Source organism: Passer domesticus, chromosome 1, assembly GCF_036417665.1.
Source record: "Passer domesticus isolate bPasDom1 chromosome 1, bPasDom1.hap1, whole genome shotgun sequence".
NCBI lineage: Eukaryota > Metazoa > Chordata > Aves > Passeriformes > Passeridae > Passer > Passer domesticus.
The window spans coordinates 25,102,870-25,130,366 of NC_087474.1; the positions used below are offsets into that span (position 1 = coordinate 25,102,870).

Here is a 27,497-nt window from a genome sequence, read left to right on the forward strand (position 1 = left end):
CTATTTTGTCAAGAAATGTTGTTGTAGGCCTTCAGGTATATAAAACTGCTTACATAAAATTAATGGACTTATTTTTGTATTTGCATTCACATGCAGAGCATTTGAGGTCTTGCAAAAGAAGAGCTATCTCTTATCTACTTAAAGTAGGAATATTGTTAAAACTGTGTCCTCATGCTTATTGCACTGTCAATAACAGTATTGTAAAATATTGGTGTGCTTAAAATCAGAATGTTAGTTTGTAATTTGACTTTAATTTAGAATAATTTCTGCAGTCACTTACTGCAAATACTCATATAGAGATTTTCCTTAATGTTTATGTGGGGAAGGCTTTGCACCTTGAGAAGATTTTGTGAGAAATATTGATAGGTAATATGTGGCCATAATACTGTAGCTCTGTGGAGGACAATTGCTGAGTGAACAGATCTTTAAGAATCAGGAAGATAAGAAAGACTACAGAAATGTGACATAAAAGATGTGCATAATAAATAGTACATGAAAACCTTCACCATTTAAAAAGATGGGCTCCATCCTGCTACCTTCATCTGCAATGGATATTACTTGACAATGTCCACATTTTTATTCCTGCTTGTTTCTTCCTGCTTCCACAAACCATCACATTTGCTTAGCTGGCTTGCTTGTAGCAGGTGGCAGTGTAGTACATGTTGCAAGCAGAGGGAAGTGCATCGATAGCTTCAGTGGAATCACATCTGGGAGTGGTCACTCAGAGTGGGTAAAAAATGATATTATCTGGTCCTTGACAAGACTGTGCTATGCGTGAATCCTCATCACTATCTTCAGCTTCTGTCTGTGCTGGCTCAGTGGGACCTCTTGCTGTTTGTCTCTTTCCTCAGTGAGCAGCTCTGCTCTCTGTGCTAGCACAAGTCATTGCTGTAAGGTACCATCCCACAGGATTACAAATGTGTTGGAATGTAGCTTGTATTTGGCTCTTAAATATGCTGAATATTTGCTAGCTAGAGCAGACTGTGAGTCTTGGAAAAGTTATTGTATGGATTAGCAGATTGTAATTATATGGTTCAGTCTTCCAGTGTAACACAACTCAAATGAATATGGAAATGCATGACTAAGTACATTAGAGGAGGTGCTGTTTTTGTTCTCCACAATTTATAAGATATTCTGAAATTGCAGTGTTGTAGCAGACACTTCAGAGTGAAGGCCAATAGCTTGCAACTACATTTTAGAAGCAAAAAACAATCTCAACTGAAGTTAGAACACTTGCTCACATATGCTTCAGTGCTTTACTGAACTAGGAGAAAGTGAATGCAGTATGGTTTTGGCATTTCTTTTTTTTTTGGGATATAAAACTTCTTCCATGGAGGAAAAGATAACACATCCATGTCTTCAAAAATATTACAGAGTAATGTTTTTGCCAAGAATCTCCTGAATTTACCTCTAGACCATATAGAATCTATTACAATATTTTTCTATAACAAAGTAGTACACTTGATACTATCTCTTATCCTAAAAAGATTGTCTTTATTATTATTGGATAATAATTAATGATAGAAATCTTACAATTATGAGATAATTATTATTTTTTGAAATAATTGTAATTTTTGAGTCATGATTTGTGACTCATTCTGATTACTGCTCCAGCTTCTGAAGAAATAGTCTACAAAAATACCTTTATCTATGAAATTAAACTAAAGTTAGGATTTTCAAATAGATAGTTCGTGTGTCTTTTTTTTTTCTTGTTGTAAATATGTTTTTGAAGCATTCAGACAGCACCCTTACTACTGTCTAGAACTACAAAGAGACACAAATGGTAGCATATCTCAGAAAGCCATGTGTGGCCATTTTGCAGAACTACATTTGAGGTCTAAAGTTGAAGTCTAACTGCACTATTGATGTACGTGTTTTGCACACTACTGCAGATTCTTTTTTTTTTTCTTTCAGAAGAAAAATGTACTGGAACAATGACCATGTAAAGCAAAAAATGTAGCATTATTTATTCTTCCATGAGAAACTTGCATGTTGATTCAAAACCACTCAGGCTCAGAAGAACTTTGCCATCGATTTCTTTGGCTGTAAAATGGGGTCTTTAGCTTGACAAATATTTCCATTTTTTATAAGGTGGTTGGGAAAGATATTTAATTACATTTTAGCTTGATTTTCTTTGTAAGAACTAGCTATTGATAGCTCACACAGGAAAGAGGTAGTAAGCATTTCTAATGACTGTGAAAGAGCATGTATATATGGGTATGTGGTATTCATAGCCTCTGGTCTGAGCAACTTAGTCTTCTGTGAAGTCAAAAAGAGCTGAGCAGACTCTATACACGTATTTCTACCATTGTTTCTGTCATCCTTTTATTCTTTAGTAAATTTACCCAGAAGAATGTCATCCTGTCTTTGGTCTCCCATGAGACCCTTCCTGCAGATCCGACTCCTTTTGTTCTCTGGCAGAAGGGACTCTCATGGCTGCAGTACTCCTTCACCTAGAGTAATGACTGCATGGTTTGTCCCTAAACTTTGATGTTTTACTTTATCCAAGCAGCACAGTGTTAGTCATCTACGTCTGGCACAAAACCAAACCTGTGCTCTGTGCTGCCAGCTGCTACAGGTGGATGATTTGCTTTAGCTCAACAGGTGGAGCTGTGACTTCGTTAGCCTCTTGATTCAGGCTAAAATTCATCTTCCTGGGCAGGTCCCTGACTCAATTTTGTTCAGGTGTTTTACACTGTCTAAATTTGTACCTACATTTCCATTGCTAGTGGAAAGTTTTTAACCACTTGACCTATAAAACATCTCAGGCAATGAGAGGCATATATGCATCAAGAACAGTAGTTAGTCTGTGGGAATGTGGTGGTTCTAGGGAGATTCTATGGGAGGTTTTTTATACCTCAGTTTTGTGTAATAATGGAGAAGTTAGATGGAGTTAGAATGATATTTCATTTAGTCCTCTTTGAGCAAAGTCCACCTTGCATTATTGATTTTTGTGATCTGTCTTTTTGTTAGGTTCTCAAAGACTAGAGATGTTTGGAACAATTCTGTCCTCAACATGCTTAGAGGAAATTACTACCAGTGGAGTTACACTAATAACATTTATAAAAACAGCAAACTCATTGCTCGTACATGCTAAAATTCTCATTTCATGGACTACTTACAACTCCTATGGGCCTTTTTTGGCCTTGATTTAACTGGAGCTGATCAATTGATGATCAGAATGGATAAGGATCATTCTGTGTTGGGAAAATATAAGACAACAAGGGACTGGCTTGAAATAAGTTGGGATAATAGTTGAGGATCCATCTATAAATGTTCTTGCTTCTCCAAAGATTTCAATTTTCTGTATTCTCATGTTTTTTTTATTAATTTTTCAATGTGTCCCTGTGTAAACGTGTTTTGTCTGATGAATGTTTAGAGAAAGGTTGTTTTCTTATGGATTTGTGCATCCCTTGGTAAGTCAGTGCTTCAAATATGATACTAGATGTTCACTATTCATGTCAGAAGTGTTCCTGATACCGCACTTACAGTGGCAAAGTCAGTTAGGGGAACAAAGACAATACTAACTGAAGATTTCATGTCACATCATCTCCAGCAAAGAAGTAATCATTGTGATTAGATGAAGCAAAGAGCTTCCAAACAAACTCCAGACTAAAATATGCTGGAAAAATTCACTGAGTGCTTATGAATAAAATAAGCAGAAATCAAAATGGGAGAAGCTTTTTAATGAACAGAAGTATAGGGTAAATTAATCAAATAAATTGTTTGCTATTAATAATGTGACCAGCTACAGTAAAATTCCAATAAATATGCCCAGTGGGGATGGAAAATCTACACAACTGAAATTACATTGATGAATTTATCCTAGTTTCCAATGCCTTCTGAGTATGTATTTAGGAAACAAAAGCTGCCATAAAGATAACCTGACAGAAAATGATCTCAACTATTTTTTTTTCAATTGAGATACTTTTCTTTGACAGTGAAAGTAATTTCAAGTTACTTAAGAATGCTAAATGTATCACTGCTTAGGCAGAGAATTCTTAGCAGAAACATCAGCATAAAAGTGACCTCTGCTTTTGCTAGAAGACTCATTGGGAATGGTAGGAAATGCATATTATTACCCCTCATGCCTGAAGAAACAGGAGGTTAGTCTTTAATGGAATACTGTTGGTTCTAAAATATGAATGAGTCACTGTAGTTGCATAGAATAGTACAATAATGAAAAGGCAATCCCAGCACAAATTCCTTCTTAGAAATCAACATAAAATCTCAAAATCCCCGGAATCTGAATAAAGATTCATCCTGTCCCAATAACGTAGCTTTAATGTCTGTTTTTGCAAGAGTCTCTCTCCATCTTTGAGCCAGGACATCTATTTCATTCTTGACTACTTAGAGAATTGTTTACATCTTGCATTGTTGGTGTCTGTGTCAGTGTTATCCACAAACCTGAAACTCTGAGTTCAGTCAGGCTTGGTTCAATGCTGAGCTTCTCACCTAGGGATTTATTTTCCTCATACAATTTTACTGCAATTGAACACAGAAAAAAGCTTTCTCAAATGTCCAAAAAAGTGACTGTGCAGAAAGTTACTCTTACATGTAATAGTTTTTTTTTTCCTCTTGTATCAAAACTTTTAGCTTTAATTCTTTAACTACTTTATATTACTCCATAATTAATTCACATCAACCATGCACTTAAGCTCTGTCTCATGACAGTCTGGATATATTATTTGGATGTTTTTCAGTGTGTATGTCCTCACTGAAGAGTACCTTTTCCATGACTGGTATAAGTCAGAGCTGACCGTCCCAGGCTCAACTATCAGCTGCATTCACACTTTCAAGCATTCTATTAGTCAGTTGTAAGAAACTAACAACATAGAGCAAAGCTTTGGTCCCAAATGAATGACTGCACCCCACATTCAGCTATCACAACAGAATTAGTGCCAGCTGTGATATACTTCTGAGTTATTTAACTTAAATGCCACCACTTCAGCCTAAAATACCATAACTTCTCTAGTATTGATTCTGTTACTCACATAAGCACATGAAAACAAAAAACCAAAACAAACAAAAGCACCAACGAACAAAAAAAACCCAAACCATGAAAACTCCCAAAAAAGCTCCAAACCAAAAAAGAGAATGCTGACCATCACAAAGCAGTTCTAGCTGGGTATGTAACACCCTAGACTTACAAAATATTTGATAGGGTCACAGGACTTTTCTACTATCATTTTCTCTGTCTCTTGTTCATATTTTTCTTATCAGCTCAGTGTTTGAAGCTTCTGTTAGGGATTTAAGAGATTCAGTTTCTTTACTTCTTCAGGAAATGTGAATCCAAGACTTACAAATAGAGGTAATTGCTTTAACCACTGCCTGGTGGAATAATCTGTGAAATTTTCTTGATTCTTCTTGTTCATTTTATTCTGCTTGGTTTAATACAGTCAGAGACTACTTTAATCTGAAACAGGATCTCATTGTAGGTAGATTCTGAGACATTTGTGTAATTAAGTCTCTCTCTCTCTTGCTCTTTTGCCTTATGTATTTGAGTTCACTCATAATGGAAGCACTTCAGATTTTGAGAGCCCTATATCAGAAAAAAAAGGCTTTATTATCTTGTGTAAGAAATTCTTGAACTGGAAAGTTGAAAATATGTTGCTTTGCCAATTCTATTCATTGGACATACTAGTAAAAGCAAAATAAGGTACCTAATTCTAGGAGCATTAATGCTTCAGAAATGTCAGAAAGTGTTTAAGTTAATTCCTTTTCTTTCTCTGGTTGCTTAGTTTGGACAGTTTAGTAGCTTTTATGAATTATGTTTTAGGAAACATTTCCCAACAGAAATATGTGGGCAGAGCTAATTCCACGTTATGAACTTTAACAGGTCCCTTGGACAAGGAGAGTAAGCCTTCCACTGTAGTAATTATAGGCACCTTCTGGATCAAGCCTGAAGGATCTTCCAAGGTTGTTAACAGTAAGCATAAGCAGTCCTGAATTTTATCTGCTTGCTGAACCTCCATTATCTTCACAGCTCATAGGAGTCCAGTTCTCATCTTACATTTTAAGAAACCCTGTCCATCTGTCATAACACAGTAACTAATTAGTAACTAATTGCTTCTAGAAACCTGTTTATGTGCCCAAGATCCTGAAAGTTTTATTTTTTTTTCCTGAAGAGCAGTACCCATGGTTACCTATGGATGCATATTGTTAGCTTGCATCAAGTTACTAATTTGCAGATCACTATCCTCACTCCCCATAGATTATTTTGAAGCTTATAATTTCCTTTGTTTGATTATTTGTTTCTATCATCCATGCATAAAAACGTGTAACAAATTACTGGATTGCAAGCTTTCTGTATCTGCTTTTTCATTCTCAGTGCACCTGCAGGAGCTGTGAGGAAAGGATAGGAGACTTTGGCCCCAGCATCTTATTTTGTTGGTCTAGGATATATAGAGCAAGGATTGAAGGGGTGTTCTTGCTTGGTGCAACTAGCTCTATGGGCTGAAGAAAGCAAACTCTGTTTTCTAGAGCTGATACCTGTAGAGGTCATTCTGTGAAACAGCCCTGAATGTTAAAACACCTAAAGAATACTAATGATTTTTAGGTGTAGAAACTGAGATGATTCTGGTAAGTAGTCAAGGCTTGATATTGAAAACACTCAAAAAACTAGCCTGTCTTTGAATGGGCATTCTAGAAATCATAAAAATGATATGCCTGACAAAAAGACCATGCCCTAACACATTTTAAAGGTTTTTCGTTCTCCAGAAATACAGCATTATTACGTCTCAAAAAAAATTTTATTTTCTTTTTGTTTTTAATTTTATTTTTTTTTTTTTCAGAGCCAGGGATATTTTCCTGTAACCTTGTACTCTAAACCATTTTGTGTTAATCTTTCCACAAAGACTATCTAAATACTCAGGTAGATACCTTGCAGGGAAAAATTTTGCTCCAAGTAATTGGAGTTCAGAAAACTTATAAGCAACTGAAAAAAAGTGTCATATTCCAGGAAGTTTCAGAAAGCCTTAATCACAGCCATTGCTACCAGAACCATCTATAGTTTATAAACATATGTATCCTCCTAGGTGCTCTGTGTGACAGTACTTTGCAGTATGGTGTTATTCTGTGAATAACTGTTGCCCTTTTTTTAATATTGTACTTTGGAGTAGCTTCATGGTTGAACAGAATGGTTAGAAGAATGCACTAGTGGGTAATGTTATAATTTCTTTGTAACACTACCCACTCTATGGTGCTTACAAACAATAATTTTAGTAATAACTTTTTCATCATGAGGTTCTTAGAAAGTGCAGAGGGAATACTGTGGTGTAATGGATAGATTTTGAAACATACATTTTGGAAAAAATTGAAAGTGACAGGCACACATTTGGTATACATATAAAAAAATGCTGTTCTTTAAGTGTTTTAACACACAGATTGTATCCAATTATACATAGCTTTAATTATTTCCTAAAGACTCTGTTCTAAAAGTATAGACATTATAGTGCTGTTCGCCCTGGAGGATGTGATATATTTCATTTTGAATAAGGCTTTTTCAAGCTGTCATCTCTTTATGAGTAGACCTTTTTATCTGTACAGATGAAACTAGCTTGTTATAGTAGCTCAAACATAATTAATGATCTGTTTGTGCAGAACAGTTAAGGGACAAAGAAGCAGTCTCTCATTATTTCTTATTTCTCCATCTTAAAATTAGGAGATTTTTTGACTGGCAAGCAAAAATAGATCACCAGTACTACAAGGTTCGGGTGAAATGTACTGGTAGCAGGATTAAGAAAGTCTTGCTTCATTTCAGACTATATGTGCCCTTGGGGGATCTCAGTTATGCCTTGTGACAAAAAATTTAATGTTTCATTTTGTAGTGGTACATCTTTCACCTTTATGTGGATTTAAAAATGTAAACAAAATTGCTTTCTGTCAGTGGGCTATGTGAAGGTTGCAGGCATATTCACCATAAGAATTCAAAGTGCCATTTGACCCATCATTGGTTCAGTAGATAACAATGCATTCCATTCCCTTCCAGTAATCTAATCTGTAAGCACTTTGTAGCCCAACATTTTATGCCTAGCTGCTAAAAAGTAAGAAATAAACCTTTAAGGACTTCATTGCAGATTTATTTACTGAATGTCTGTGTATTAAATGAGAAGATTTTAGAGTGCTGGGACATCTTGTATCGCAGTCTTGTAACAAGACTGAATATTATAAAAGATAGTAGGAATGACTAGCAAAGGAGTTCAAGGGCTCTCTGATATATTTACTTTAAACTTTTATGTGCTTATCTCACACAATTCTCTCAGATCATCTTTGTGGCAGGCTTGGCATAAACTGCATTCTTCTAAAATTGAAAACAAATAGAAGGTACTGTGCATGCTGTTTAGAGGTGGGGATGGATAAAAACAGAGTTTTAATTAAATAGAATTTTTCCAATTTTGACAGAGCAAGGTCTAGGGTAAGTGTGAAGTTTGTTTGCCACAATGCAGACTGCCCAAGTGTCCACAGACTTCTCTCTGGATATCTGGAACATTTCTTGGCCAGAGCTTCAGCCAGTATTAAGTCCGGATGACTCCCCTGATCTGGCCATATGTGATTATGCATACCTTCTGTTATTGCTTCCTCTCTTGGCTAGCAGACAGTTCTGAAAGTGTGTAAACTGTTAAGCTTTGAAACAGAAACAAACCCTTACATTCTTAATCCTGGTATGAGACTTTCCTACATGCAGTTTATTCTGCATTTTCTCAGTAGAAACAGTAGATTTTCTTTCTCCAGAATGTGAACAATATATTTTTCTTAAATATTTATGTGCTGCATTATTTAGAGTTTCATTAGAAACACCTGATATCAGCCATAGGCAGGATCAGGACACTAGATTAAGTGATTTGGCCATAAGTTTGTTTCTGTATCCTGTGGAACACACTGAGTACGCTACCACGAGATTATCTCAACAGATTTGAGAGGAACCGGTAAAAACTAACCCCTGTTAGACTCTACAAACACTTTACAGCAACAGAATTTATTTGATGGAACACACTTCCCAGACTCCCCCTAGATATCCATGGATCTCAAAAAAGATATAACTTGAAGTATTAAGCAAAGATACTGTGGATTAAATTTTTACAAATATATTCTTAGTTTTCTGTGGTGGGATTTCATATAGGTTCTTTAGTTAGGAACTGAAGGCGTTGTCCCAATGGCTGGTGCTGGGGAACTAAGTACCTTTCATGAAGTAGATCTTTGTAAAAAGTTATTGTATAGAACCTACTTGGGGCTCTTATAACTGCATAGCCAGATGCAGACAACTTCGGTACTTGGCTAGGCTGTCTTTGGAGCTACAGGAGCAGGAAGTATCCCTAGTCCTGAACATATGCAGCTCAGTTAGGAAATCAAAGTATTTAAGCAAAGAAAGAGCACCCTCCTCTTAGGTGAACTGTTAGCATGGGTGGGTAACTGTGCACAAACCTAATTGTCTTAATCTTGGAAATTACTCACATACTGGCAAAGAAAATCTCTGCGTTTGACCCTCCAGATACATTGTTGAATTCTATCCTGTGCCTCAGCATAAATGAACAAGATGAATATTATGACTGAAGCACAGGAGTATAGATTTATCTTCCAGAAATTGCCTTGTTCTCCTGTTGCCTACTTAACCTTTGCTTGCAAAGGTATTTCTAGGCTAAATTTCTAGGCTAAAGGGATATGAGGTCAGTGTTTATTTGTATTATTCACAGCAAAACTCAGCTTGAAGTGAAAGCAAGCCTGGGAGCCTAAAGGAAATGGTTCTTTAGTTTATTGACCAAGAGGGAATGTTTTTCAGAATGGATGTGTTTAAAAGAAGTCTCCTGTTGAGCTCAATGAGATCTAAGAATATGTGCTGACTATAACCAAGATTACTACATGTTTTGGAGAAGTAAAGCTTGAGGGTTTTATGTTGATTTATTTTTCCTTTTACCTTTTTATGCCATCTTTTTTGAGGAAAAGTACTAGCAGGAGAGAGCCCTAGGGGTTATGAAATGTACTCTCAATATTTTATAAAAAGCAGCAAATATGTGAAGAAAAGTGTAATATTTGCCTATAGTATTTGCTAGGTGTAGTCTGATCTAAAGCCCATCAATGAAATAACTGGACATTTTCCCGCACTACTTCTAGACAGGTTTAACAGATTTTTCCACATAGAAAGATTTCAGAGCTTTTTAAAATGTCCCAAACCCCTACAAACAAAGATTTCAACTCTTCCCACCACCCCCCTCCCCCCAAAAAGAAAAACAACTCAAAAAATCCCCAAAAAACAAACCAAGGGACCTCACGACAAAGCTAAATCAGAAGTGCAGAGGAGTGGAAAGTGCTGCCTATCTTGGGCTGCTTTTAGATGCTCATGTCCAAACAGCTGCATCACTTGTCTGGCTGACTAACCATGAGGACAGTGGTGGGGAAGTTGGAGGTGCAGAGCACTTGCCTGCAAGTCACACTAACCACACAGACTCCCAGCAAATGCAGTATTACTCCCAGCAGTAATGCTGGATGCTCAGTCGGACATCACACTGCAGCTACAGTGCCTCTGCGGGAGGCAATTGTCCTATTTGTCATAAACAAGGACATTCATATATAACCAGCAACAATTCACCAGTTCAGAACAATTAATGGTATGATAACTCAACATATTTAATCTTTAATTGAAGTTGCAGACCTTATGAAATAATAAAACTGGGAGGCAGAAATAGTATCAAAAGTATTGATCTGTCAGTAATTGATTAAAAAAAAATCAAAAAAACACCCCATGAATCCTGCTCTCATTATGCCATCTCAGATTGATGTTTTGGGATATTATGTGCTTTTGCAACTAACTCATCTGTAATAAAAGGATGTGAACAGAGAAATATGACTCTGAAAAGGATTTAAAATCACCAAACAAATCCAATACCTCAGAAATCTATTCATAGTTCATTGTCAATGAGAGAAGCCTTGCAGAAGAATGGTAAACAATCTCTTTTCTTAGTATTAGCAGAACCGTGCAACAAGCTTTAGAAGCCAAAATGTTTTGCTGTGTTTGACCTAAGGTGAATAGCTGGGCTGAGCTCTTTGCAAGTTTTTACACATTACTTATGTGCTTTCTGTATTATTTTGAAGATAATAGCAGATAAACCAAAGGATATTTGCACTTGTCCATTGTATTGTTGCAAATATATCCAGGCAGAGTTTTAGTGTTAGTAAATTTTTCACTGTTGAAAAGGGAAATGAAAGAGGAATTACTTGATGTCACTTTTTTTTTCTGATATGGAAACTCTGTTAGTGCCAGTCAAGTGAAAAAACAAAACATATTCTAAACTCTGAATATGTAACACAGGTTGCAGTGGGACTCTTCATGTAGAAAAATATTTGCTTCCATCCTCTGCTGAATAGAGGCATATCACAGAATCACAGAATAGGCTGAGTTGGAAGGGATCCACAAGAATCATCGAGTCCAACTCCTACCCTGCACAGGACCATCCCCAAGATGCATGTGCCCAAGAGCATGGTGTGGATGCCTCTTGAACTCTGTCAGGCTTCCTGCTGTGACCAGTTCCTTGGGGGTTCCAGTACCCAACCATCCTCTGGGTGAAAACCCTTTTTTTAATATCTAACCTAAACATCTCCTGGCACAACTTCAGGCCATTCCCTCACTAGTCCTGTCATTGGTTGCCACAGAGAAGAATTCAGTGCCTGCCTCTCCTTTTCCCCTCACGAGGAAGTTGTAACTGCACTGAGGTCTCCCCTCAGTCTCTTTCTCCAGGCTGAACAGACCCAGTGACCTCTGCCACTCCTCATGTGGTTTTTCCTCAAGGCCTTTTACCATTCTTGTCTCACTCTTTTGGCCACTGTCCAACAGTTTAATCTTCTTTTTTATATTGCGGCGCCTCAAACTGCCCTGAGCATTTGAGGTGAGGCCACCCCAGCTCAGAGTAGAGCAGGACAATCCCCTCCCTTGCCCAGTTGTCGATGCTGTGCCTGATGCCCCCAGGACACGGGTGGCCCTCCTGGCTGCCAGGGCACTGCTGAATCGTGTTCAACTTGCCACTGACCAGGATCCCCAGGTCCCTTTCTGTGGCACTGCTCTCCAGCCTCTCATTCTCCAGTCTGTCCTTATATCCAGGGCTGCCCCATCCCAGGTGCAAAATCTGACACTTTCTGTGTTAAATTTCATACAGTTGGTGATTGCCCTGTTCTGTAATTTGTTGAGGTCTCTCTGCAGGGCCTCCCTGCTTTTGAGGCATCGACACTCCTCTACATTTGTGTTATCTGTGAATTTTGTGTCCCTTCCGGGCCTGTGCCTGAGTCATTTATAAAGATGTTGAAGAGCACAGGGCAGAGGATGAAGCCCTGTGTAACCCCACTACCATTACACATTGGTGAAAGTTAAGTAAGAGGCCTATCTAACTTGCTTTTTGGTCAGAGCTTTGTTTAGCTATTAATTTTCTAATGTAATCTCAGGTCCATATTGAAAAATAACCCAGCTCAGTTCTGGAAAAAGAGGATTGTCCATTACTTGGAAGGAGATAATGAGAAGTGACCTTGGTTACAGCATTCAGAGTCTCATCTGAGATTCTCCCATCTGGTGCAGCTAGAGTTTACTTTATTCCCACAGTTGTACAAGTAGTGTCTGGGGTTCTTGGTTGGGACAGAAAATGAGTCTCTCTGCTCTACATGATTTTGCTGGTGATAGTAACCCAAATGTTGAGAAAAATGTAGCTCAGTTTTGTCTATCAGTTCTTGGAAATGTTGACATCTGACATTTACAGTGGTGACCAGTGCAAGATGCATAAGCATGAATGGCATTACTTTGACTTCCCACCGTTACAACACAGGCTGTGGCTGCTTCAGCTTGGTCCTGCCTCTTCCCACCTCACATGTCAACCAGTGGAACAATTTCTAGCTTTATTTAAGCAGGTACCAGAGCTATCCACTGCCAGTCAGTGCCCATGCTGAAGCAAAATTCAGCCAGGAGTTCAGCTGCACCCTCTTGCTGTGAAGCCTGCCCAGCTCCCTCCACATGGTTCCTCTGATCCTTTCCAAGGGCTTGCAGGAATGCATAGACAAAGTGGTTTGATTTGGTACAGCAGGAGATGTGTGGGGATTGAATCCATTTCATGTCTGCATATTTGTACAAAGTCCCATGTTATTCTGTTTGCTTTAGCATAAATACTCATTCAGAAGACAAAATGAGAGTGACATCTGGAAAAATACATTACATACTTGGTCCAGGAGTAAAGCTTTCCTGTGTTACTAAGAAAGTTCTGTGTGATGATGGCTGTTACACTTCTGCTTCTGTGCTTATCCCAGTCTCAGTTGCTGCTTCACATTCTTTGAATCAGTGTCCTGGGTTATGGCCATTCCTCTGCCATTTGAAGGGATTAAAAAATCAAGATCATAATTTGTGAAAGATTACTGGGTATGCACATATTTGGTTTGGCCTTGCTTCTGTCTTGTTTCAGAACAAGACACCCTTTCTCCTCCTTGCTCTTCCTGGAGAACCATCTGTTACTATCTATGCAGCCATATGTGGGTGCTTTGTGACACCTTAGATTTATCTTCTCTTTCACTGATGTATGAGGGAGGAGAGACCCTTACCACAACTTAAGACGTCCAAGAGAATCCTATCAAATCAAGCGGTTGTTCTCCTGGGCACAGGCGTGTGAGAAAAGGAGTGTGTGTCTGTTAAGGTGTCTCAAGCACAGGGTGAATCTTGAAGTGGCTCAAATGTTGAGTGCTGGAAGCACATGGCAGGTGAATGCAAAGGCTGGTAAGGAAGGCTGTATATCTTAAAGAATGTGTTTTCATGTGCTGTTTTTTTAATCAAGGATTTTCTTAGAAAGTGGACTGCCTTGTATTTTTTTAATCCAGGTTACTATGCAGGATTGCTTGGACAGGTAGTAACAAATTTTGATTCAGAGATCTGCCAGGGAGGACAGAGCATAGGTTCCTGTGAGTAAAGATCAATATTTCTTTGGATCAACATATAAAGAGGACATACATGAACACATATTGATAGATATAAATATATGTATGTGTGACTATTAACCTAGCCTGCTTCCATGGAAGTCCACCCTAGCAGAGGATTCTTAGCATTGCTTGTCTTTGATGGAGCTTTCAGTTTAGGGCTTTGACAGCTGAGGTGCTGCTCCTCATCCAACTCAAATGTTTCAAAACATTACAGGGTGTGCTAAAGACAGGGTCCTATGTGAAAAGGGATGTACTTGCCTTCCAGATTAACCAAGAACACAGAAAAGTACTCAGGGTGCTGTTCCTTGAAGCAGGGATGTCAGAACTCATTCTTTGTAAAGTGAGTAAAGTGTGGTGAATGAAAATCTTTTTGTCTTGAACAGCAACAAAGATTTTGGGAGGATTAAAAATGGTGTGACTTGCTGACATGTAACTAATCTGCTGTCTGTGTGACTTGGGAAGAGAACCTTGGCCTTGGTTCTGTTCTCCCACTATCTCCCTACCTCCTCACGTGAACCCAAGAATATTGCATCCAATGTTGTGTGTCCTGTCCTGTGTGCTGTATTTCTAAATCTTGGTGACCTCTGATGACTTGGAATCTTCTCAGTGGGGGAAGAATTCTCCAGTACATCGCAGCAGTTATAGCCAGGAAAATGATGTAAGCAGGACATAATACCTCTGGAGTGCTCTGGCCTGGCTCCTTGGCAAAACAGGTACTTGTTTGATACACGGCCCTTTTGGGCTGCCAGATACCATGTGCATACATACCCAGTGAAAGGCTGATAGACAGGTCAGTTTTTGGTGTCCTTTTTATTTGGCTATAAAATAATCAAAGACTCAGACTCAGACAGAGTCAGTTAAGTTGCTGTTGGTCTCAGGATGCAATTTTCAAAGATGTGGAGAATCCTGGGAAGACAACTGAAGGCCTGAGGGCACATCAGAATGTAGAGTTTGAGCTCATGCATTGTGGTCAGGAGTGTGGATATTTGCCGCAGGGCAACTATCCATACTAACTATAGGATGGGTATCCCTTGGTGGGAGAAACCTAAGCGAGTAATGAAAATGGCATCATGATGTTCTGAGGCTTAATTTTTGCACAGTCAGGGTGTCACTACAGAACATGAAAGTAATTACATAAAAATAATTCATTTGCATGTGGTCCTATTGACTGGAGAAGTTTAATACCCATTGAAAAGTGCATATTTTAATAATTGTTTTGACAAAACCCACATGAATACACTAACCCTATCTATGAAGTATTTCTTCATAGGGTATTGCCCAGGATTTGACCTTTAGTTCATGGAAGTCCAATTCATTAGGTAGGGATCTTTTGGTTGTTGTTATTTACTGTTTTTCAATAACCATAATTTCTCAATGCCACCACTAAGCAGAACTTGTATTTTACTTTTCTACGTTTTGTAATATTGAAAGAGCCCCATCTCACTCTTTTGAAAGTCAAAAGAAGATTACCACTAGGCAGTAAGCATGACAGATGCATAATTTGCAGTTACATCCTATTTCTATCTGATCCACTATTCTGTCTGCTATTTAAAAAGTGAATGAACAGGGAGATCAAAACTCTAAAGGAGTTAACACACAAGTCTCGAGTAAAGCTTTATCTGCCTGCCAAGCTGCCATGGCTCACAATAAAGTGAATCTTCTTCTATGCAAACAATTAAAAAATTTGAAAGCCTTTGTAGGCCAAGCATCACAGGAATGCAGGTATTGCCAGGCAGAAATCTTAATTTCAATCATATGCAAGACCTACGGTGTTAACATTCATAAGGAGTTTATGAATAGGAATCTAGAGGAAATTACTTACCTCTTATCAATAGTCACTATTTCCTCTGTCTGCATAGAGGCTTGGAGGGGAATAGTTGGTATCTTTATTATTAAAATGTCAAGTTATTTCTTTTGTAAATTTCTAGAGTGCATATGTTGTGTTACAGCACAAAGAGTGCATATTCTCTGTGCACAGGGAACACAATGTCTATTATAGTTTTTAATACTACCATTATGTGGAGTGAGGAACAAAAATAACTGGCATTCTTGGTTTTCTTCACATAGAGGGATTACTCAGCTATCCCTAGTCCTGTGAAGGAGGATCAGAGATTGGAGTACAAGGTTTGCAAAAGAGAGATTTGTAGGAACCCTCTGCTTACATTGCTATAAACCCTGGCAATCCTATAATAGAAAAAAGAAAAGGCGGACTCAATTTCCCCTGCAATGACCACTGAGACAGGTTTGTTGCTAGGCCTGATTTGCCTTTACTAGTAATTTTAGAAGGGTACAACATGTGTAGAGTAACTGATGGCTTATACTGGTGGAAAGGAAAGGAAAGGAAAGGAAAGGAAAGGAAAGGAAAGGAAAGGAAAGGAAAGGAAAGGAAAGGAAAGGAAAGGAAAGGAAAGGAAAGGAAAGGAAAGGAAAGGAAAGGAAAGGAAAGGAAAGGAAAGGAAAGGAAAGGAAAGGAGGTTTTTAGGAGTAAAATGAACCTCATTCTTTTAATTTTTTTTCTTTTCTTTTTTTTTTTTGTGAAATAGACATAACTTTTGGTTGTCTGGACCACCTTTGAGTGGTCACCTTTGAGGTGAGGTAGTGGGTGGTGATTTCCAGAAAAAATATCTTGTGGCTCGGGGAACTCTTTGAGACACAAATGGTTAGATGCTGGAAGGATATTATGGGGAAACACCATTACAGACTTACCTTGTTCTTGTACTCTACACTAAGCACCTTTTGTTCACTGGTGTTGAAAACAGACCTTTGGTCCCACCTGTGTGCTTGTTCTTGTAGCCTTCTGTGGGTGGTGGAGAACTTACCTCACATGGTAATAATTTCCTCTAAGTGGTGGAGGAAGGAAAATGCTTTTCTGTGCCACAGCCCTGAGATGGAGTTCAGAAGCTGAGTCTTCTGATGTCTGTATCCAGCCCTTGAAGCAGAAACAAGTATCTGAACTGCTGCAAGATAACTATAATCAACTCTGCAGACAATTCTCTTTTCTGCAGCTAAAATACTCTCATGCAGGTGGGTAATCTAATGCAATTTGACTATGCTTTCCAACTTAAAGGGAACAGGTGTGTTATCTAAAAAACATCTGCCTCTACTCTTGAGATTAAATATTCTGGTTCAGTTCACAAAAAATAAAATTGGCAAACTCTAAAAAAATTAGCATTTTTCTGTGACAAACTTGAGATTGGCCACCTGAAAAATGAGAAGCTCGTTGGGGCTTAATTTTAATGTACTTTGTTCTTTTGCTGTTAAGACAGCTTAGTTTAATTACAAATAGTTATAAAATATGTATTGCTGAATATTCCCTGAGACAAAGTTATGTACTCTGTTTTCATACCGTTTCTAGTTCTGATATGATATGTTGTTCATCTACCAGATATGTATGGTATTTACAATCTCTGTGGGTTTCTAAAATCTAAATCATATATATTCTTAAAGATACAAAGTTCATTTCAATTTTTAATTTTTTTTTAAATAAAACAGTATCTGTATTTCAAAGCTTTAGTTGAGGTTTCAGCCACTTTTGTCTGTGTAGAAGTTTTGATGGGTAACTGTATGTGTGACTCTACATCTTCATGTTCAGAGGATGACATGTCTTAGAGAAAATGGTACAAAATAGAAAATATACCTGTGTAATGAAAGAATTCAAATTTTCTTTTGCCATACAGTGTGTTACAGGTTTATTTGAAATGTGGTTTTAATTACAGTAAAATAGATGGACCTCATTTTCCACACTTCACACCAATGCTGACATATCCATTTGTTGACCAGAACAATGATTAGAAAAACACTAGAGTATTACATTTTCTGTAAGCATAAATGACTATTTGAAGCCCAGAATGACAAATCAAGGTCAGTGCTTATCTTGCAGATAGAAGACTAAGGAGCAGCTGGTCACCATGATTGAACCTAAAATGAGATTCTTCAGTCTGTGTTTAAACAGTTCAAGTTGTAAGAGGCAGTGAAAATACAGTATTTCCTGTTTTGTACAACAGATACTTATAAGTGTTTAGTGCTTTTGAAATGAAAATCATTTATCTAAGTATCTTTTAACATCTAGGCCTCTCTAGGGATGTCTAACTTCATAGTCTATTTTGGTATTTTAGTACTCCTTCTAAATAAAAAATAGCCCGAGATTCTATTTTTTTTATTTTAAAAAGAAAAAAAAAAAACAAGCTTGCTTTTCACAGTATGGAATTCTAAATGTAGCATATCTCTGAATTTATTTGCATTTCTCTGCATTTATTGATGTGTACTGGAAATGATGTTGAAAATAATACAGAAAAGGATTACAACCACTCTAAAAGTGGACAGAATAGCATATTTGGATGCAATGATTTTTGCAGCATGCACCATTTATTAACATAAGTGTCAGGTGCAGCTATTTGATCAAGTTTTGCTTCCTTCACTTCTAGCTATTAAAGGGAACTTTAAAAACATGAAGAGTGTATGTGTAAAAATGCTCAAGACTGGATTCCAGGATGTGTTGATATCAGGGCAGGTTGAATGATCACAATATTCATGTGTGTGGGAATCCAGAGGTAAAATCAGAACTATGCTAATGTGTGTGGGAAATGGATGCACTAGATTCACTTCAGGCTGAAGAATTTATAAATTTTTTGTGTTGGTTCCTTCCATAAATGTTGCTCCCCTTTCATTGTCCCAGGTGAAGAAACTGAAGTGTCAAAACTTTTCCTCTCTCTCTCTCCATCTGTCTTTCTGTATGCAAGTGAAAAGATATGGCAAGGGAAATATTGATTTTTTAATAACATGTCCAAACTATATTTTCACAAATTAAAGTAAAAACACTTCATGAAAATTATTGAAAATGTGACAAACTTATTTATGCTCCATTGATTTGACTCTGTTAGGGAGAATCACAGATCTTGAGTAGTAAAATGCAGAATTACCTAGACTGTTCAATAATATAAGTACAACTTTATCCTCATTGACAAAAAAATCATGGTTCTGGCATTTCCACAGGATGCTGAAAAGAGATGTGAATTTTGGCACCAAATTCAGCAATTTCTTGTTGTTCATGGTGAGGAGACCAATTCTTGTTGCAGCAATGGAAAGGGACAAGCACAGTGAGGTGTAATTTCAGATGACCAAGTGGTTTTTGAATGAGCTTGTTTATAGTGAGGAAGAGCTCTGGAAGAGAAAAACAAGAGATTTTTGCTTGAATGTGTCTTCAGCTGCACCTTCTAGACACCTACAGAGAATGTGATAGACTATTTTGAAGAGTGTGTTATGGTGGGCACTGAATCAGAGACCTTCCCTTCACATATCTTCGTGCTGACCTGATTGCTGGGAGAACTGGTACAAGGATCTGCCAAGGAGGAGCAGCAAAGGACATAACTATTCAGTAAACAAGGGCAAATGGTCTGAAGCATTCATGGAAATGTATATAATGATTTCCTACTCATATACTCTGTATCAAATCTGCAAAACCTAAGAATTACTCCCCAGCTTCTGTATTTGTGTGTGTGACCTGTGCATTTCCTGATTTTTAATTTTTTTCCCACCAGTTTTATTCTTCCTCTTCCTCTCTTTTCCTATGCTTTCACTTTCCTAGAAGAAAGGGTCACATGAGCTTTGGGGAAACTTCAGTCAGCTTTGGGTAGATCCCCAACAGAGTAGTTGTGAACAGGGAATTGAGTGAATGCAGAGAGCATTCATTGCAGTCTGTGTATAGTCTGTGGGAGGAAGCCCTTGCTTTTCAGCTGTGTCACTAAGATGAGCAGCACAACTTTGAGACAAAAGGGAGTGGTTTCAAAGAACTAATCTCCTGTGGTTTTGGAGATTGCAAGTTCCTTTGATGTCTCTGTCCATGGATGAAAGCCATTGTTTTGTTGTTTAGTTATGGAATGACCTTCTATCCTGGTCTTTTTCCCATTCATTTCCTTTATCTTGACAATGAGGATAAGCAAGGTGCTTTCCTTTGTGTTTCTGGAAGTTCCCCATTCTGTGTAGTGTCCACAGGAGAAGGCTGTGTTGTCTTTAGGCTTTCTTTGTGCTGATGTTGTAACAAAAGCTGTTCCAGTACAACTAAGGATCGGGGCCATATGCTGACTGTCAGACATGATTATTTTTCAGAACTATACTCACAGAAGTGAGTCTTTTGATCATATCCCAAAGGCAAGAGCAAGAGGTTCTCTCTGGTCATATTAATGTCATGCTGGTTTTCATTTATTTTTCAACTATGTTTTTTCCTTACTATGGTGAAAATCCTCATAAATAAATCATGGAGTGTTAAACGACCCAGTATGCACTTGCTTTCAAAAGTATTTGCCTTTTAATTTAAGAATGCTTTAAAACTTATTTTAGATGACTCTGTGCTGGTATAATATCTAGTGTTCAGTGTCCAACTACTGTGGCATTTTTGCTGGTTGCTTGCTTCTGGAGAGGAGATGCCTGAAACAGCTTTCTTGGAATATTAATTTCCATAAAGAAGATTGCTTACTCGTGAATATCTTCTTTTAGGCCATGGTGTAAATCATCAGTAGATCAGAGGGGGAGAACTTGTAATTTAGCTACCTGAAGTGCTGTTGACACAAAGATAGATGGTGTCTAATTCTGTAAGAGCCCCATGACTGAGAAGTTCCACTTCAGAAGTTTCTCTTCTCACAGATACAGAAAGTAAATTCTTTAATCAGGGAAACCATAGTGTCATATTCAACATTAACACACATCCTGTGATATCCCCATGTCTACACCAATGACAATTTTTATTAGAATTATGATTTTATAAATAAGATATACCCAGTCAATATATACCCATGCTTTCTTCATGCTAAATCTGGAATTATGGGAGAACCCTACTAACAATTTTTTTTTCTCTCCTTCATAAAGAAAAGAGAAATATACAGTCTGAAGGTAGTAATGAGTATATAATAATCTTATGCAGCTGCTAAATAAAATAAACTCTTGGTGCCTGTATTTTGAAATGGCTGCCAGCAAGTTAGTTGAAATGAGTTCAAAATCTATATGCAGATGAGGTTGTGTGTTGTGACTGTCTACCTAACATTGGATAAATATAGCTGGATGAAATGTTTTCCATGTAATTTAGATGTGTGTGTCACCAAGAAGGCTTCCAGGAGATGATGAAATTCTGGGGTGGAATATGTGTGTCACAGCAATGTAAGATTGATCACAGGTGTTGATTTTTTTTTCTGCTCAACAAGAAACTATTAGAACAATTCACATCAACAGAAACAGTTCTTCAACATGAATATGGCCCATTAAATATGGAGGAGATTGAAATATTGGTTCTACAAATATCTATAACTACATGCACATTCAGAAGTGCTATCAAAATTAATGACATAGTATATAGAATGTGTATGCTCATGAATTTATGTAAAATCAAACATTGTGGATAACATGAGCCTCTTACAGATTAGAAATCAATAAAACAACAATATTTTACTGTATTAGTATTTTTTTGTTCCAGTTTCACCCATTTTCATTTGGAATGTGACTACTTTTTTCCCTCATGGAATTTTACTATGTTTTATATTATGTTAGGCTAATTTATCTAATTTCTTCTCCAATCTTTTGGAGAAAAAAGATTCTTTTCCAAGACTTTTTCTCCTCATTTAATTTTTTTGGTACTATTTCTCTCTTCAAGGTTTATTATTGCTCTCTTTTTTCATAGGGTTCCTGTTACACATCTATGTATTTTTATTGGTTTCTGTGACTGTTTAACCCTTTCCCATCTATTTCTTTTACTCACTTATGCCATTGTATTCTCTATAGCTTTTGTGCCAGATTTTATTTAAGGTGCATAGGAAATTGCAGAAAAGTAATATATAGTAATCACTGAACACACAATTAAACACATTTTTTATGAGAGTCCATATATTTCAAGAGTACAAGTAACAGATTTCTTATATTACAGTGATAAGAAAAGGAAAACAGATATATATGGTCTGGAATTTTTATTCTGTTTAACAAAGTAATTTTTTTTTTTTTGTAATATACATTGGTTAATCCATAGAAAGTGTAGTAATTTTGTATTAAAGCATCTAATAAATAGGATTAGCTTGAGCCAATTGTTTAGGTTTACAAATAGCATCAACATAAAAGAGAGTGAAAATTTGTCAAGACTGAGAAAGAATTGCTGATGAAAGCTCTTTAATGAGGTTTGAAATATACATTCTTCTGAAATGCTTTTCTCTCTTGCATTTTTTGTAAGGTTGGTTAGGTGTGAACTGCATCATTAGTCTTTAAGAAATGGTCAATTACTGGGAACTGCAAATTAGGTCTACCTGTCAGTGCCTCCAAAGGGAAAGCTTTGCTCATCTGCAATATGGGAAACAAGAGGGGAACTGAATGTCATGGGAATCTCTAAATCAGCTGTGACAACAAGCAAATCTCTCTTCAAAGAAGATCAAGACAATAGCTCTTCCTGCCAGAGTGGAATTAAAAGGAAAAATGGACAAGTTTAGAAGCAGCACTGCAGAATAAGACTTTAATATTACTAACAGATCAAAGGAAATGGACTGATAGAAAATAGATGAACTATACAAACTAGGAAAACAGCCTGCCTCAGAAACCTAAGCCACAGGTTGTATTCCTAAACTTATAATTTTGTCTTTTCACTAGCCACTTGCCCAAACATTCTTCAAAGTTTACTGCCCTTGTCTTTCCTACACTATTTCAGTGTGGCCTATGGAATACAGAGGTTCTTCCTCATGTCTGGTATGTGGAGGCAGGGGTTGGAAGCAGTGGGAAAATCCTACACTCTTCTCTCATTTTGGCAACCTAAAACATTCTTAGAACATTTCTGTATGGAGTAGGAAATATGGGTCTGTCTCCTAGAGGTTTGGCTAAAGCAACTAGGCTTAACCAAATAATACTATGTCTGATTCACTTTGGGAAAAATTTCTTGAGGGTCCAATGATCCTGCAGGCTAAATCTCTGTCAGCCCACAACAAAATCTTAGATGCCTGGTTCATGTGCACAGACCTATGTGTAGACACTTAAATTTAGCTCAGTATTTCCTCATTAAGAAAGATTTCTGTGAGCATTTGTTATGCCACTTAATTTGATCATTGCTTGTATAGAAGGAATGCTTTTCTTGTTTTGTTGCCTTCTGGTGATTTTCTCTAGACTGTAAAGCAAAGTGAACTCTGGGGAACTTTGTTTTGGGTGTGATGTCATACCAGAAAAAGTGATACAATAGTTCATGTCCACCTTGCTATTGAAGCAGGAAAAAATCAAATAAGTTCAGTTTTCCAGCTGAAGTATATTTAATGTAGTATGACTTAATTAGGTCAACTGAGCAATAGTAATTCACACTTGCCGAGGAACTGACAAAAAAGAAAAGCAAGATTTTCAGAAATTCTAATTGTTATTGTAGTTCCAGAATTTTTAAGAATTGGAACCTGGAATATGTTCAGCCTTTAGGCTAGAATAAATTTTCTCTTAGGAATGCTAAATTTCCTTGCTGGAAGTGTGTTGGAGTAGCAGAGATTTGCTTATTTGTTTTGCCATTGAGACCAAGACAGTTTTTTGTGACTGTGCCTAAGGAGAAGCTGTTGCTTAAAAAAGTTTCTAGAATTATCAAATATTCAGCAAACAGCCATGTTCCATACTTGGAAATTATGTTGAGGAATATAATTGAGAGGTTGTCATGTATGACTGAAACAGGATGAGACTTTTGTGGGGCTTCCCAAAACCATGGGAATGTTTCATTTCTCTGCTGGATATGGTTGAGATGGAGTTAATTTTCTTTAAAGCAGTCTCTATGGTGCTGCATTTTGGATTTGTGATAAAAATATTGTTGATAACACACCAGTGTTTTAGCTATTGGTGAGCAGTGTTTGTACAATGTCATATAAATTCATGTTCAGCAATGAACCTGGGCAGTTTTTCCAAAGTACACATTGTTCAGGCTAGCTGGAGATTGGTCTGTTTGTGGGAGATGGTGAGCAATTCCTCTGCATTACTTGATTTTTTGTTTTGTTTTGTTTACTCTATTAAAAAAAGTCTTTTTTGTGACCCGAAGGTTTTTTTGCTTTAGCCCTTCTGATGATATCCTTTATCCTTCTGGGGAGAGATTGAATGACTGGCTGGGTGGAAACTTAGCTGCTGCATGGGGCCATCCCATTACAATTTCTAATTGCTAATAAATAGTGAATGAGATGTGAGCACTATTATCTGAATATTCTTATTTTTAAGTTCTGCTTTTCAGTTTGGGTATTCTGCAACAGATCTCTTCCTCAACCGTGTGCAATGCTGAAGAGAGGGACTAGGAACCTCTACTGCTGGAAAAAGAAGATTCTCAGCTATAAGATTTTCATTTGCCTAAGTGAGGTGTCCAGAAGGATCCCGTTGTAGAATGGTGTAGGAAATGGACACAGCATAAGCCTGGCTGTGTGCTGGAGAAATGCTGAAGTTGTATGCAGCAAACTGTGAGTGAATATGGGGTATAGCTAATGGTGTCTTTTATGAAAAACCTCATACTTGTGCCTTTCCCTTTACTATTTTGATCACTAGAATTTGCAGAGATCACTGTTATAAAAGTAATGGTAATAGCCACTAATTTGCAGTTGTTTCTGGAAGCTGGTTTGATATCTCAGTAGAACTGAAAAGAGAAGGTACGTGAGGACATGGTCTCTTTTTGCTCACAACCTACAGAGTGAGACTAGGCTTGGATTCAACAGGCAAACGAACATAAGTCTATGAAGAACACAAGATGATATGTAAAAAGGTCAATATACTCAATATTATTCTGTGTCCTTAAGACAGAGAGTCTGGGAAGTTCCCTGAACTGTTCATCCACATGTGAATGAAAGTTTTATGTAGGAATATTGAGAAATTGCTTCTTTACAGTGGCTTCTCATTAAGCATTTCTGAAGTGTTTGATTTATTTTAGCTCATCATTGTATAGCACCATTTTTACAGGGATTCTATGGCTTTTAACTTGCTGTAGGGAAGGAAGAGCTAACCATCATTTGTAACAGCAATAGATATAGACTATGAGGCTAGAAAACTAAATGTCATGGCCAAGGTCAAACAGAAAAGAATGGTAGAATTGGGATTTAAACCCACTTCTCTCCCAGGTGTCTTAAAACAGAACTAATCTTCCATTCTTTGTCTTAAAGGTAATTTATTTTGTAAGTCAAATTCTTGGTATATTACTCCTAAGAAGTAGCAGGGTAATAAAGATAATTAAGCAGATGTTCGAATCACTAAATGAATGTCATTTTTTGTTTGAAGGCTATCCCAACATGAACTCAAATTTTAGTCTCTTGTGAAAATGTCTGATATAATGCTGAGTTTTAATAGAGTAGCAGAGAGAAGAATATTTAGCTACCTTCAATGTATTCAGCTATTTGATTAATTGAAGAGCTCAGCAGTCAGCGGACATCTCATTAGCCAATTCACGAAGACATGCTGTGACTATTTTGGATCACATATCCACAATTCAAATTGACGGTAAAAGTCCAATTAAAAAGTAAATGTATTTTCATACATTGTAGCAGTGGTGTTGTCATGTAGCTTGGGTTTTTCCTTTTATTTCATTTCCAATTACTCATGTTAATGATGTGCTCCAGCATGTGAGAAACTAATGTTCTTATTTTGAGCTCTGCTTGGAGAAATTGTCAGGCAACCTTTCCCATACTGTTCTGCTCAGCTGCTGCAAAGTTGTGTGCTTTGACTGCATGTGCAGAGATTATTGTGCCAGATGGTGTGGTTGTTTCTAGGATGTGAAAAACAACAGAGAGACCCCTGAAATATATCCCTTATGTCATAAAACATCACTTTAACTGGCTTTTCAGAGATGAGACTTATAGGTAAATCAAGGTGCAGAGAGCCAAACTGTATCTAACATTGAATATCAAAAGGTCAGCTGATGCATTTCCAAAGGCATTCAATTTATCTTCAGTATTAGACTACTTTTTAGCAGTGTTCTTTACTGACATTTGTTTCCTGCTTTAGTCTATTGTTTAAAAGTCAGAATGTTAATTTATCCATCAAAATCATGGTCTAAGTCTCTACATTTATTTTGTTATTCATTATGCATAGAGATTGTAGATTGTATTTGCTAGTACTTCAAACTAGATAAGATTATACAGCTCTACTAAAGTAATGCAAAGCTTCCACAAATATAGGTTTACTCTGAATTACATCAGGGTGAAAACAAAGAATTAGGAAGTTGTGTCTGGTTTCCTACCTACCCTCTCCCCCATTCTTCAAGAAAAAAAATGAAAGAGAATTTTTTCTAATGGTTTACCTCCATAAACTATCCTTGATTTATATGAAGCAAATTTTAGTGCAAGAACAAGGGAGCGGGCAGGAGAGCGGACTCTTTCAAATGTAATCATCAGTTCTGCTGGTTGGAATTTTATGAGTCTGACAGTCCCCCACACCCCCAGTAAGAACATGTAGAGGAGGTGCAGCATACTTCCATTGTGAGTAAAGTCTGCTAGCTGGTGTAGGTTGGGGAAATTTAGGATTCTACAAGTCTGTTTCTGCATAATTCAAGGGCAGCATTTGACCTCACTGACCTGCAGGTGAGTTCTCAGTCACCATGAGAGGGCTTTGTAAGTCATACATGAGATCCCTTTTCTCCCTGGGTGCTTGTTTCTAACATGCAGCAGCTGAACTTCTGTATACCAGTGAATTCAATTTTGTGAACTGCTCCAACTGGCCACAAACAATGTCTGTGAATATGTATATTCTATGTTGTTTTATTCATATATACACATATATACACGTTTCCTTTTCCCCAAAGCTTTGAACAGCACGTAGACATGCCTGTGTATTTGGCTTTGAAAAGATCCACAACATCTGAATGTCAGGCAGGTCAGCAGTGAATCTGAGTGGGCTAAGTCACAGCCCTTTGTGGCATATAAGTTCCTTACAGTTCAGTGAGAAACTGCTAATATCTGATGTAAACTTCAGATCCCAGAAACTATTTCAGACCTTTATTTAATCTACCCACTCAGTGTGTGAACTTGAGCATTCACTTCAGCCTGTGGATTGTATGGGGAGAGAAAAAGGGGCAGAAAAGATTTGAACAGTGACTGTAAATGTACATTGGCAAGCTTTTCCCAATCTGTTTTGGAATTCAAGATTTTTTTTCCTCTGACTGTTTGTAAGTGTGTATAATTCAAGATCCTTACATTTAGATGTTGGCAACATGGTTGCTACTTCAATAATTTTGATGTTTCATGGTCAGCTCCTTTCATCTTTAGCATACTTCAATTAGTGACAAAGCCAGCACATAAGTGCTTTGAGTAGAAGTGTTTCATTTGTAAATCCCCACACAACGAGGAGATGAACACAGGTACTGTGAACACAGTTTAATGAGAAGCAGCAGACTGATCCATTCATGTTGGCACAGACTTTTGAAATTCATCATTCAGTGCCTAAAACTAGCATTTTGCTAACTAACTTGCTATAGATTAAATGAAAAGGTTATTTTGATTAACATTTGTCATTTGTCATTTTTTCAGGTGAACTGAGAAAACATAATTTTAATTCTACAGATATTTATCTTTATTAACATCTCAAAACTTACCACAGGGTTACTTTAT

At 37.3% G+C, this 27,497-nt stretch overlaps 1 protein-coding gene and 1 long non-coding RNA gene across 4 annotated transcripts in view; both read left to right on the forward strand.

The window, feature by feature from the left end:
• NXPH1 (neurexophilin 1) overlaps window positions 1–27,497 on the forward strand; it is a 138,165-nt gene that overhangs the window by 10,817 nt on the left and 99,851 nt on the right. The gene's annotated exons all lie outside the window — the stretch shown is intronic.
• On the forward strand, window positions 14,017–21,380 carry LOC135295066 (uncharacterized). The gene is made up of 2 exons (XR_010357130.1): window positions 14,017–16,962; window positions 18,931–21,380. It is a non-coding gene; the product is annotated as an uncharacterized LOC135295066 (long non-coding RNA).